This window comes from Hydra viridissima, unplaced genomic scaffold (assembly GCF_058129835.1).
Source record: "Hydra viridissima isolate aposymbiotic clone 2 unplaced genomic scaffold, HvirCarnegie_v1 scaffold_4, whole genome shotgun sequence".
NCBI lineage: Eukaryota > Metazoa > Cnidaria > Hydrozoa > Anthoathecata > Hydridae > Hydra > Hydra viridissima.
The window spans coordinates 7,709,419-7,724,156 of record NW_028324303.1 but is presented as its reverse complement, the minus strand read 5'-3'; positions in this window follow the sequence as shown (position 1 = coordinate 7,724,156).

Genomic DNA, 14,738 nt, shown 5'->3' with positions numbered 1-14,738 from the left:
TAAATTTCTTTTCATATAAAAAATAACAATGAGTATGTCAGAAAATCAGCGTGCGATGATAGAACGGCTAAATGCAATGAATGAAAGGATAGAACCTCCAACGCCGGAAGAAATTACTAGTCTTGAAGAATATGCGTTAGAGTTGATAGAAAGAGATGAATTTACTTATGAAATAGAAGAAATTTATGAACAATTTATGGAAGAATATACTGAAAAATTTACGCAAGAATTTATGGAAAGATATTATTTAGGCGATGATGATTTTAATGTTTTAGACGAAGCTGCTGTATTTAGTTTGCCTAGTTCAGAAGATGTTGATCCTGAAGATTTACCTTACAATGGACCTTACAATGATACTATAGTTTTAGATTAAAATTCGATGAGTGTTGAAGAACAAAATGAATATGATGATTATATATATAATGAATTGTTAGAAGATATGCGTAATGAAACGGGTGGAAACAACTTTATCATTTATATCAATGATGATGAAAGCGTAGAATACATTAATGAGGAGGAGAAAAGAAGAAATAGATTAAAGATTGAGGCGTTGATTGAAGGTTTTAAAAAGGATGAATATAGAGTGTGCGCTTCTGCTGCTTAAAAAACGATAATCATTTTATTCTTTACATGTGAGGAATAAAATGATCTAAAAATTTATTTTTAATATGTAATATGCATGCTCCTCACAAGTTTTTTAGAAACGCTGCATCAGCAGATCCTCACAAGTTTTTTAGAAACGCTGCATCAGCAGAATTTCATAGTTTGGATTTGCAATTAAAAATTTTGGAAGAGAGAGTTAGAGAGTTGGAGGAAAGAAGACCAAACAACATTATTGTGTCTACGAAAACGTTAGATCATCCACCTTATTTCAACGTTAACGAACAATATGAGATTTTTGCCCAGAAAGACATTAAATTTGCTGCTCTCTCACATACAATGATAGCTTTATCCATTGGGTTGAATTTAGAGAAAGGTATTGCAGTGATAACATTAATGAATAAAATTACTGATCAATTGAATTATAGAAAAAACGAAGTTATTATTTCAGAGTCTGTAGATGATGTTATTATGGATGTGAATAGTAACAGCAAACAGGACGTAATTGTTAAAAAAGGAGAAAAACTTTGTAAGATTAGTTACATTGATTTAAAATAGTTTTTTTCGCTTAATAAAAATGGAAATATTGAATGAAAAACTTTATCCAGTTCTTCCATCAGCTCCTATAGATGAAGGAGGACATGTTTATAGGCTTCAGAAAATAAGCGAGATTCAGAAAGAGATAGAGAGTGAAAAAGCAAAGCGAGTTCATCTAAGCAAAAAGTACCATCGCGTGTTTAGAATCATTTCGAATGTGGACAATGTGATGCAAGGATTATGTATAGCACTAGGTGCGACTGGAATAGGGCTTTTGTCTACGATTATTGCCAGTCCAGTAGCGATTGCGTGTGAAGGTGTGGCTATTGGCATGGGGTTTTTATCCATTGTAGGAGGACAAGTCAACAAAAAGATGGTATTAAAAGCGGAGAAGCATGAGAAGATCAAAGTGTTGGCTGAGTCGAAATTGAACACCATCAGCGAGCACATTTCCAAAGCGTTGATAGACGGAAAAATAAGCGATTCAGAGTTTCAATTGATTCTTGATGAGCTTCAAAAATTTAAATCCTTGATGGAGGAAATACGAACCAAAACCAAAAAGGGAATAGATGAAGTTACTAAAGAAAACTTGATCCAAAAAGGAAGAGAAGACGCGATTCAAACGTTCAACAATATGTTTAAAAAATCGTAGATTTCCATGGATTCGCAAGCGAATCTAAGAAAGGATCAACGTAATCGTAAAACCAATTTATGTTTTTTTTCCACGTATTTTAAAAAGATGTTTTTCTTTAAAATACAAGACCCTAACAAGAGAGATGAAATTGTGAAAGAAATTAATGACAGACGAAAGAGGATTTATCAGAACAGCGTGAATGACAACATTTCAGATACGAATTTTCAAGCTGATGTGAGCAAGCTATTTAAACCCATCATCGAGAGCAATGAAAAGATGATCAAAAGCCTGTCAGTCGATCAAAAAAAGAAAAGACCTTTCGAAGTGAACAAAGTTGGAGATAAAATATACATTGGAAAAATGGAGGTTGAAATAGATGGAAATGATATCATTGTCGGTGAAGAAAAGTATAATGGAACAAAAGGTCTTTGGGAACTGATGACTGAATTAACAATACCAAAGAGCTATACCGATGAAGATTTGCAAAATTATGAAAAAATTTTAATGGACAGTGATGCTATAAGATCTGATTCGCAACCGCATAAACCGAAATCATCAAGAAGACCAAAGTATCAGCAACTTATTGCTCCTATTTGGGAAAAAATGATGCGTATTGAAAAAGGTAAAAAAGGTCGTGGTGTCATTATTCTTCCAAGCGATCCTAATGCGTTGGTGGAAAAGCTTGAATTGAGTATAGCTGCTTGGCATGCTGGGAATAAAGAGTCAAGAAATGTGGCTGTTGTTATTTGCGATGAGCTGTTGAGACAAAGAGAGATTAATAAAGAGGAATATAAATCGTTAATGAAGACTATTGATAAAATTATTTAAAAAAATTGTTTTATTTAAAAAAATGCTCATTGTGAACAAAAGAAGATATGTGAAAAAGAACGTTGTTGGTGGAGGTGGTATTGTAGACATGATTAAAAATTTCATAAAAAGAGCAGCTGCGTCAAGTGTATCAAAAGCAACAGTGAATTTGCTTAAAAATGCTGCAACAAGCAAAATTGGACAAGAAGCGATTACAGCTGCAAAATCTGCTGGGACAGAGGTAGCCCTTTCAGCCATCTCTGCTGCTAAAGACGTGGCTATTGACAAAGGTAAAAAAACCATTGAGAAATTAAAGACTGGTTCATCTATTCAAAGTAAGAAAATGTCTAAAAAGAACGCGATTCGAATTCAAGACCTGGTGAAAATGGGACAGGGTATGAAAATAGCATGAAGATAGTATTCTGTTGCGATGACTTGCAATGAGAGACATTTAAATGAATTAAATAATTTTTTTTATTATATAAAAAATGATAAGTACTGAGCGATTAAGAGTTACTGAGAACCCAGAGTATGATATTGGTATTGAAAAAGTTGATTTTTTTGAGTATCTTCCAACCAATCTCGATTTAAATTCTTCAGGCACGATTACTTTTGAGATTGACTGTCAATCGATTCAAACAGTACCATCAGAGGCTTACATTCTTATTGAAGGAGTGTTGAAAAAGAGCGATGAAACCTTTTACGATGCTAAAGACAACATTGCACTGGTGAACAACGCTTTGATGTATTTGTTTAATGATGTGACTTATGACTTGTCGGGAGAGCAAGTGGAAAGAGTGATGTATCCAGGTCCAGCCACCACCATACTTGGATTGATGAAATATCCTTATGGATTTCAGTTTGCTGATGGATTAAAACAGATGTGGTATATGGATACGTCAAATCTTGTTGGAAATTCAGGATTCAATGTTAGACGAGACCACTTGTTTGCAGACACTACATCCGTTGGAGCTTTTTCGTTTAAAATTCCGTTGAGGCACATTTTTGGATTTTGCGAAACCTATGACAAAGTTGTTTATGGGTTTAGACATACCATCAACTTTACAAAGAAAGAATGTGATGATGCGATTTATAGAGCGGAGAGCGTTAGTGCAGGAATGATCAACCTTAAAAAATTCAGACTTTATATGCCTCGCGTTGAATTGGATATTTCGAAAAAGACTGATTTCATGAATTTAATAGCTCAAAAAATTCCCATTCAAGTGGCTTATAAATCAAACAAATGTGAAAGACAGCTTATTCCAGCTGGTCAAACAGAATTTACCTGGTCGCTTGGAAGAGTTACTGACAAAAGCATTCCAAGATTTATCTTGTTCGGACTTCAGACAAACAGAAATTCCAGTCAAACAGTTAATCCATCACTATTCGACCATTGTGATGTTAGCATTTTTTACGTGACTGTTAATGGAATAAAGTATCCAAATTACAATTACGACTTGAATTTTGGAGAAAAGAGAGTGACCATGGCTTATTCAGATGCGTTCTCTTTTGATGAAAAATATTACGGCACAAATGAACTTGTTTGTCAACCTGGGTTAAGCTTGCTTGAATATATAAAAGTATATCCGTTGTTCTTTGTGGATATCAGCAAGCAAAAAGAAAGAATGACGTCGGAAACAGCTGAATTAGTGGTAAACCTTAAATTTCGAACTTCAACTATTGCAAATACCGTTATTTTTGCAGTGGTGATCTCTGACAAACTGCTTAAATTTGTTTCAGACGGAACCAACATGACTGCTGTTTATTAAGTTTATTAAGATGTCTTTTCAGGAAAAATTGAATTGACTTAAAAAAAATCTTGTTATAATAAAATGAGATATACAACATCGTATTTGAAAAATTTGTTGAATGAAAACGGCGTTAGTAAAACAGCAGATGATTTAATAACGTTGATGATGCTTGCGGTTGAAAATAATTTGATCAGTAAAGATGAGATTTTAGAAAGAGCAAAAGAAAAAAAAGTAAAGCCTCCTCCAAAAGAAAAAAAACCTGTTGATCCAAAATGGGAATGGCTTAGTTTTGTTAAGAAAAAACCTATCACTGTGAGAATAACCAACATTGAAACGGGTGAGGTGACTGAATACAAGTCTCTTTACAAAGCGATGGCAGGGACTGGACGTGGATGGAGATATTTAGAGCGTCGAGATGGAAAGGTGGATAATGGAATCAAGATTGAATTTTTAAATTCTGAAAAGCTTGAAAAACGTAAAAAGCAGCAAAATTGATTTTTTAACTTTTAACATGTTAAAAAATTTCTTGGTGTGATCTTTATCATAGAGTCTAAGGCCTTAAAACATTTAATGCAGGTCTTTACGTGATCTTTTTGAAAAACGATGCTGAAGGTGTGCCAAGATTTAAAAAAAATTGAATTGACTTAAAGAAAATCACGGCAGAGATAAAATGAGTATCTATTCTTCAAAACCAGAATTAATTGCTAAAGAGCGAAAAATTGAATGCATCGAAAAAAATCTTTCCATTAATAAAATGGGTGATAAAACTGATGCTAAAAAGCAAAAAGCAAAAACTAACGCCAAAGAGCGAAAAATTGAAAGTGACTTAAACAAAAATCTTTCCGTAATAAAAATGGAAAGTAAAACGGTGAAAGAATTAAAAGAGATTGCTAAAGAGCGAAAGATAAAAGGATATTCTAAAATGAGAAAGGAGGAACTTATAATGGCTTTGCAGCCTCCTAGAGTTGTCTCTGCTCCTGCTTCTTTTCGTAGACGAACAACTGAGGCAAGACCGTTGCCTGTTAATGCTACCGTGGTTAGGTTTGTTAAACCACCTGTAAAAGTTTCTGTAAAACCAACAAAAGTTTCTGTAAAACCGACAAAAGTAAGGTTTGTTTCTTCTACAGTGATAAAGCCTCCTATAGCTCCGAAACCAGCGATCATTCCACCAAGACCTGCTGTTGTAAAACCTCCTATTGCTCCGAAACCAATTCATTTGCAAAGACCAATTCACATCCTTGATGAGCCTGTTTCAGATTCATCACCTGTCATGACGCCAAAACCAGCCGTTCCACCAAGACCTTTATTTTCAACTATGACGGCAGCTGCAAAAAGTGTTGCGTCCTATGTTAAAACTAAGTTTAATGATATTAAAGAATGGATAGAACCCTACGTTCCTGAAGTAGTCAAGAAGAAGGTAAACGAATCAGCAAAACAAATCGATAAAAAGGTAAAGTCTATCAAATCACTTGTATTAAGAACAGTGTATAAACAGCCAGTGTCAAAACCTTTTACAGTAAAGTTTAATATGACTGAACATTCGGTTGAGAATGCTGCTAGACTATTTTCTTACACACCTTCTTCTCAATACCAAGACATTGTTCCTTTTTTAAACTTGGTGAGAGAGTCGGTCATTCAAACCATAGAAGGAGAAAGAAACACAAAGGTAAGAATTGTTTTAATCTGTGAAATGACTCGCGTAAGCATCTTAACAGGTGAAGAGACTACTCAGATGGCTCACTTTTCATCCAACTTGAAAATTATATTGGAGGGTACAGATGTAAGAACGGTTGTGAGTCAAATGGAAGAAAAAATCTTGGAGCGAAGCGCTAATTACAACAAGATGGGATCCAATTGCGTCTTGTCAAAGATTTTAAAAATGGATATCAGATTTATCGATTATGAACCTTTCAAGGGTTCTTCCTACATGGAGCTGCCTAACAAGTTGAAAAACAAAAAAGCCATCATCAACATGAAAAACGATGACGATCAATGTTTCAAGTGGTGCGTCACCAGAGCTTTGAATCTTAAAAATAGAGACAATGAAAGAATTGATAATGAGTTGATTGAAAAATCTAAAGAGCTTAATTGGAATGGAATGGAATTTCCTATAAAGACAACTCAAATCGAAAAGTTTGAAGTGAATAATCCTGACATCAGCGTGAACGTCTTTCACTACGAAATGAATAAACCTCAACCTATGCAAATATCTAAATTTCATGATCGAAAACACTGTGTTGATTTGTTGTATATTTCAAACGAAGAAAACAGCCATTATTGCCTCATTAAAAATTTCAGTCGGTTTGCTCGTTCTTCAGCATCAAAACATCAACATAAAAGATATTTTTGCAGAAGGTGCATGCACGGCTATGACCAGGAAGAAAAGCTTCAACATCATCGAAAATACTGCTATGATAACGCGCCTATGAGAATCGAACTTCCAAAAGAAGGGTCGACCCTTGAGTTTAAAAACTACAACAATAGTATGAGAGTTCCGTACTGCGTCTATGCCGACTTTGAAAGTTTCATCAAACCTATCGATGACAACACTGAGTATAATAATAAAGAGTCATATACCAAAAAATGTCAAAAGCATGTTCCAAGCTCCATCGTCTATTATATCAAATGCTACGACAAAACCATTTACAAGGGAAAGCTTGAAACGTATACAGCAGAAAGTGATGATGACGACGTGGCTCAAAAATTTGTTACCATGCTTGAAGCTAACTTTATAAAGATTTGTGACGATAGTTATTCACGGCAAGAACAATGGAAAAATAAGAGAATAGAGACTAATGAGGATAAAAAGAATTTTGAGGCTGCTACCCAATGCCATATTTGCAAAAAAGATCTTAACGGTGATAAAGTATGGGATCACTGCCATTTGACTGGAAAGTACCGTGGTGCTGCTCATAAGAAATGCAACTTGGATTATAAAATTCCAAAATTTATTCCCGTTGTCTTTCATAACTTGTCTGGCTATGACAGCCATTTGTTCATCAAGAGATTAGGTGGAAAAAAAGGAAAGATCACTTGTATACCCAACAATGAAGAAAAATATATCAGCTTCACAAAAAGCATCAAAGTGAGAGATTCTATTGATAAGAAAGGTAAACCAAAAATAGTGTATAGAGATTTACGGTTCGTTGACAGCTACAGGTTCATGTCAAGCCCTTTAAAAGATTTAACTGACAACCTTGTTAAAGATTTGTGTGAGGAGTGCTCAAAATTAGATCCAAAAACATGCAAAAAGGACTGTATGGTTAAGAAAGGTAAAAAATGCAAATGTAAAGACAATTGTGAAGATTGCGCTCATAGAAGATCTAAAAAAGGAGACATCATGTGCAAAAACTTAAATTCATTCCACAGCGGAGCAAAACGAGATTTGCTATTAAGAAAAGGCATTTACACTTACGAATGGGTGGACTCCATTAAAAAATTCTCTGAAACACAATTGCCACCCAAAGAAGCCTTTTACTCTAAACTAGACGATAAACACATCAGCGATGAAGACTACGCGCATGCGCAAAACGTTTGGAACGTATTTGGATGTGAAACGTTTAAAGATTACCACGAGCTGTACAACATCTCAGACGTGCTCATTTTAGCTGATGTCTTTGAAAATTTCAGAGACACTTGCATAGAAAATTACGGTCTAGACCCTCTTTGGTATTACACCTCTCCTGGTTTGGCTTGGGACGCTATGTTAAAGGAAACTAAAATTAAATTGGACTTAATAACCGATATTGATATGCTTCTCATGGTTCAAAGAGGAATACGCGGCGGAATATGCATGATCTCAAACCGACTTGGAAACGCTAATAACAAATACATGAAAAACTATGATCCTTCACAACCTTCGAAATTCATTCAGTATTTAGACGCTAATAATTTATATGGATGGGCCATGAGCAAACCTCTCCCTGTTAGAGGATTCAGATGGATGACTGAAGAGGAACTTTTAAATTGGAAATCCATGCCTTGCATTCTCGAAGTGGACTTGGATTATCCTAAAAGTCTTCACGATACACATAATGACTATCCTTTAGCTCCTGAAAGATTAAAAATTAATAAAGTCGACAAGCTCGTTCCCAATTTAAACAACAAAGAAAAATATATCATTCACCACGAAAACCTAAAACTCTATGAACGGTTGGGTTTAGTCATCACCAAAATTCATCGTGGTATCACCTTTGAAGAAGAACCTTTTATGAAACAATACATCGACCTCAACACCAATAAAAGAAAAGTCGCTAAAAACGAATTTGAGAAGGATTTTTTCAAACTCATGAACAACTCCGTCTTTGGAAAAACCATGGAGAATATTCTAAAACATGTTGATATTAAACTTGTCACCACAAGAAAAGAAGCCTTAAAATTATCCAAAAGCCCTCGATATGATCGGTACACCATTTTTGATGAAAAACTCATCGCAATTCATATGAAGAAAACACAAGTCACTTACGACAAACCCGTTTACTTGGGAATGAGCATCCTCGATTTGAGCAAAACACTCATGTTTGAACACCACTATGACTACATCAAGCCTAAATACGACGATCGTGCAAAACTACTCATGACCGACACTGACTCGCTCATTTACGAAATCAAAACAGATGATTTTTACGAAGACATTGCCGCAGATGTACTTGAAAAATTTGACACGAGCGACTTTCCTAAAGATCATCCCGCCATTCAAAACGCTGGATTCAAAGTAGGCGAAAATAAAAAGATCATTGGCAAGTTCAAAGATGAAACCGGTGGAAAGCAAATCACGCAGTTTGTTGGTCTTCGACCCAAACTCTACTCTTACTACATCCCTGAAGAAATAGATGATCAAGAACATAAAAAATGCAAAGGTGTTAAGAAGTGCATTGTTAAAAATCACATCACTCATCAAGACTACTACGACTGCTTAATGACTAAACAAGAAAAACTCACCACCATGAACGTCTTCCGATCACGTCATCACGATGTCTACACCGAAGAAATCAACAAAGTCGCACTCAGCGCTAACGATGACAAAAGGCACATCTTGGAAGACGGAATTCACACCCTGGCCCTTGGACACTACAAACTAAAACCATGCTTTACATTTATGAACTATGATCAACTCTTCGGACATGATGATTAAATATAAACTCGGAACACAATGCCATCCTGAAAACATTAACTATAGCAAATCACTATATTATAAAAATGTTAATGCGGTATTTCTATAAATCACAATGAGACAGAATGCACAATTCATGATTGCAGAAAATTAAAAATACAACGCCATCTTGAATTCCTTAAGTATAGAAAGGGGTCAATGCGTCAGAACCGCCTTTTGACTATATATAATGTCCAAGCAGGTGTTAGGAAATCAATTGGGGTTCAAAGTGCAATTTGGTGTGTCGACCACCGTCTAAATCTAGTTATCAGTGGTGCTGTCGATGATAAAAGATGTCCAAAGTGGTCAATTCTCAACACAAAATAACAAAATAACAAAATTAGTAGGTCACTTTAACCAGTCCTCTCAAAAAGCTATGACTAAAGTCACTTCAACCAGTCCTCTCAAAAAGCTATGACTAAAGTCAGGACTGGTTGAAGTGACCTACTAATTTTGTCAAAGCCTTAAACAACTCCAGAACGAAGTTAGTAAAGAGATTCCCCAAAAGATGGAACTCTGACCTCCATCAAATTGAGTCTGTGGTGGATCTTCTTCCGGCGATGCATTCTTTAAAGAATCCGAACCCTACTGTTTCTGGAGGTTGGAAGTTGTCAGATCTTTTACCAACAGATGATGAAGTGAAATCTATTCAATCTTTCATCCCAAGTAGCAACGTATATATGGCCCGACAACGGTCCGGTTCTGGCTGTGGAACAGGGCCGGGCCTGGCTTGCCAGACCTGTCGCAGTGCAGCCATGCACGTTGGCTTAATTATGGCCCAAGGCTTGCTAGCAATTGCAGGCTCTGGCGTTTCAACGGGCAATCACTGGCAAGTGCTAAAAGGTCCAATGCTAGCCCATAGATTCACCAGAGCCGAATCGGTGACGGGCGAAAAATAGTAAATTGCTATTTTTATAACGTTCCTCTTCATCAATTTTCTATTTCATATATAAATGTGAAAACAAAGTTTTAGGTTATTAATTTATTTTAATCAAATTATTAAAGCCTGCCATTTAAATGTTCCTTGTTAATGGAATAGAGAAAATACCATTAAGTTAAATCACTCTTTTTGATTTGTAAATTTAAAACAAAATGAATATAAATTGCTTCATCAAAATAAAACCAAATTAACCAAACAAATTCTATTTATAAATCTTATAAAGAAGAATTCGTTAATAAAAAATTTTTTTGACTTAATTATTATATTACATATAATGTAAAATATTAATAATATACATGATGTAAAATATGATATTATCATAATATATAATATAAATTATCATATAAAAATATCAAAAAGATATTATTTATATACATTTAAATTTCTTCAGAAATGTTTAATAAAGGGTTAACTATTTTACAATTTTTTTATTATCATTTATAAATTATTTGTGTCATCATCAAAATCCCTTTAAGAAACATTTAGAACTAAAATGTAAAATCAATTCGTATACATAATTTATGCCAGATTGCAATTATAGCAACCATACTACCAATGATTGGTATTATAGCTATTTATTGCTATTGTTTATAGCTATTTATCTAAGCAGACTTTTTTATGGCTCTTTGTTTTCTGCCACCGTTATAATCAGTAGCTCCTGCCGAATAGTGAACAACGGCTTTTTGAATGCCACTTTCGGATGTATCTTTGGTTGGACCATTTTTTCTTAATGCACCTGTGAATATATATCATCCTTTGTAGTTGAGTACAACACATTACTTGTTACTTAACATAATATTAAGAATAAAATATACATTATGTATGTTATCAAAAAATGTATGATACATTGTCGTGAATAAAGTCTTCAGGATGTAATTAGCGTGTACGAAGGTGTTAATGTTTGTAGGTGCTAATGTGTGTAGGTGTTAATGTTTATAGGTGCTAATGTATGTAGGTGTTAATGTATGTAATTGTTATTGCATTAAATGTGTGAGAATGACTATAAAAATGAATATAAAAAGAGAGTGTATTTTGTAAAATGTATTGATTCGCAGTCAGATGTAAAAAATATTATGAAGTTCAAAAAGTGACTCTTTAGTGTGTCAGGGGAAGGTCTAAATAATTCCCCACACTATTTGGTGGCGACTACTGCCAGGACGAACGAAACCTACGAGTTAGAGAAGAATGGAACAAGAACGAATTTACCAGAGAGAAATCAACATGGATGAGCTGACCAGAAAAATGCATGACGACGGCGAAAACATCGATTCGGTAGAAGAATGGCTTTCGAAACCAGTAACGGAAGTAGAAGCAGCGATTGAAATTAAAAACAAAATGGTAGACAAGTTGGATTCGATAAACAAAAACGAATGCATCAGAAAATTCGAATATGAAAAACAAATCATGGAACAGCAGTTAACGATTCAAAAAGAAGCAGAACAAGCTTCATTGAGAAAACTTTAAAGCGAAGAAGAATGGTATCTAAAGAAACTAAAAATAAAAGAAACATTGCACAAATCTCTTGGAAACGAAAACGAAGCTACTCAACAATCCGTCAAGCTTCAAAAGTACAAAATCACAAAATTTAATGGCGATTATAAAGACTGGTTACGATTTTGGAATCAATTCACGGTAGTCGACAACTCAAACATATCAAACATCAGCAAATTCAACTACTTACTGGAATTCGTCGAAAGAAAGCCCAGAGAGGACATACTTGGTTTACCACATTCGTTGGAGGGATACGCATTGATCAAAGATTTGGAAAAAAAAAATAAAGCATTGATCAAAGATTTGGAAGGATTGACGGCTATACACAGCACGCACAAGATCAAAGAAGTTCACGACTTTTACAACAAGCTTGCGAGAACTGTACGAACATTGAAAACTATGCAGAAACTACAAACGGCTCAATCATTCGTGTATTCATTGATGGATAAACTTGGACCAGTTCGTGAAATACTCACACAAAACGATGATGGATGGGAAGAATGGGGACTGGAGCAACTTGTCGAAAAGTTACAAAAGTACATTAAAAGGAATCCGTTGAACTCAACTTTTAACTCAAGCGACGAACAAACAAAGGGCGATAAAAAGAACGCAAACGTGCAGTCAAGGTCCTACGAGCATCGAAGCACTACATTTAAACAATACAATGGCAGTCTTTGTGACAAAGAAGTCACGGCAAGTAATGGCAAGCATGGATGTATCTACTGTGGGTTACAAAATCACAAAATCGAGGATTGTATAAAAGTGCTAACTGTTGCAAGACGCAGGGAGATTTTAACATGCAAAAGATTATGTTACAACTGCATAGGTTACGGACACTCGGCGGCAAATTGTAAATCAAGAGGATGCAGAAAGTGCAACAAAAAACATCACACGTCCATTAGTAGATGTAAAATGCGGGTTCTGGCTCATTGATACTTTTCCATAGTTAAGGATGCTAGAGTGAACATAAGAAGTATAAAAATAATCATGTTATTTGTGTACCCTTTAAGATGCCTAAATTTTTTTAAGAAGTTAATTCAATTTTCTTACCTTGTTTTGTAGTGACCAATGGTTAAGGTTCTGTGAGTGTTATCATTCAATAGGATCCTCTTATCGTCGTTAGCGTTGAGTGCGACTTTGTTAATTTCTTCGGTGTAATTTTCATGAAGATGAGAGCGGATAACGTTCATGGTTGCAAGTTTTTCTTTCTTATTCATTAAGCAGTTGTAGTAATGTTGATGTCTTATTTTATTTTCAACAACGTTCTTTTTGACCCCTATGCATTTTTTGTGTTCTTCATTTTCTTTAGGGATGTAGTAAGAGTAGAGCTTGGGTCGAAGTCCAACAAACTCTTTAATTTGTTTACCAGCAGCCTCATCTTTGAACATGCCAATAACCTTTTTATTTTCACCCACTTAGAAGCCAACGTTTTGAATGGCAGGATGGTCTTTAGGAAATTCGCTCGTGTCAAATTTTTCAAGCACATCATCGGCAATGTCTTTGTAAAAATCTTCTGTTTCGATTTCGTAAAAGAACGAGTCAGTGTCGGTCATGAGTAATTTTGCGCGATCACCGTATTTAGGCTTCATGTAGTCATAGTGGTGTTCAAACATCAAAATCTTGCTGATGTCGAGGATGCTCATTGCCAAGTAAACAGGTTTGTTGTAAACCAGCTTTTTTCTTTTCATGTGAACCGCGATTAATTTTTCATCAAAAATTGTGAAGCTTTCGAATTGAGGTTTTTTGGATAATTTTAAGGCTTCTTTTTTAGTGGTGACAAGTTTAACGTCAACATGATTTTCAATGTTTTCCATGGTTTTTCCAAAGACAGAGTTGTTCATGAGTTTGAAAAATTCCTTATCAGATTCGAAGGGTGTTTCTGTTCTTTTTTTGGTGTTGAAATCGATGTATGGTTTCATCCAAGGTTCTTCTCTAAAGGTGAAGCCTCGATGAATTTTGGTGATGACTAATCCCATTCGTTCATAGAGTTTTAAGTTTTCATGGTGGACGACGTATTTTTCTTTATTGTTTAAATTAGGAACCAGCTTTTCTACTTTTCCAATGGTTAATCTTTCAGGTGCTAAAGGGTAGTCATTGTGTAAATCGTGAAGCTTATCTGGATAGCTCAAATCGACTTCTAGAAAGCAAGGCATGTTGCGCCAATTTTCAAGATCATTCATCCATTTGAATCCTCCAACGGGAAGAGGTTTGCTCATGGCCCATCCGTACAAATTGTTGGCGTCCTGGTATTGGAGGAATTTCGATGGTTGTGAAGGATCATAGTCTTGCATGTATTTGTTATTGGCAGTTCCAAGACGGTTGGAGATCATGCTGATTCCACCGCGTATTCCTTTTTGTGTCATGCGAAGCATATCAGGATCGCTAAAAAGTTCTATTTTAGCTTCAGTCTTTTTATAACAAGCTTGCATACCGAGCCCAGGACAGGTGTAATACCAGGTGGAATCTTGTTCGTAATATTTTATGCATACGTCTCTAAAATTTTCAATAACATCAGTTTGAATGAGTACGTCTGAGATGTTGTACAGCTCGTGGTATTCTTTAAACGTTTTGCATCCAAATACTTTCCAAACGTTTTTAGCATGCGCGTATTCTTCATCAGTGATGTGTTTATCGTTTAGTCTGGAATAAAAGGCTTCTTTGGGTGGTAATTGCGTTTCGGAAAACTTTTCAATGGAGTCTACCCAATCATAGGGGTAAATGCCTTTTTTTCTTATCAAGTTGAACTGTTTATCTTCAGGATAATATTCTCTAACGTTTATGCATTGTTCATCGGTTAGATTTTTAGTTAGTTTGTCTAAACCGAAG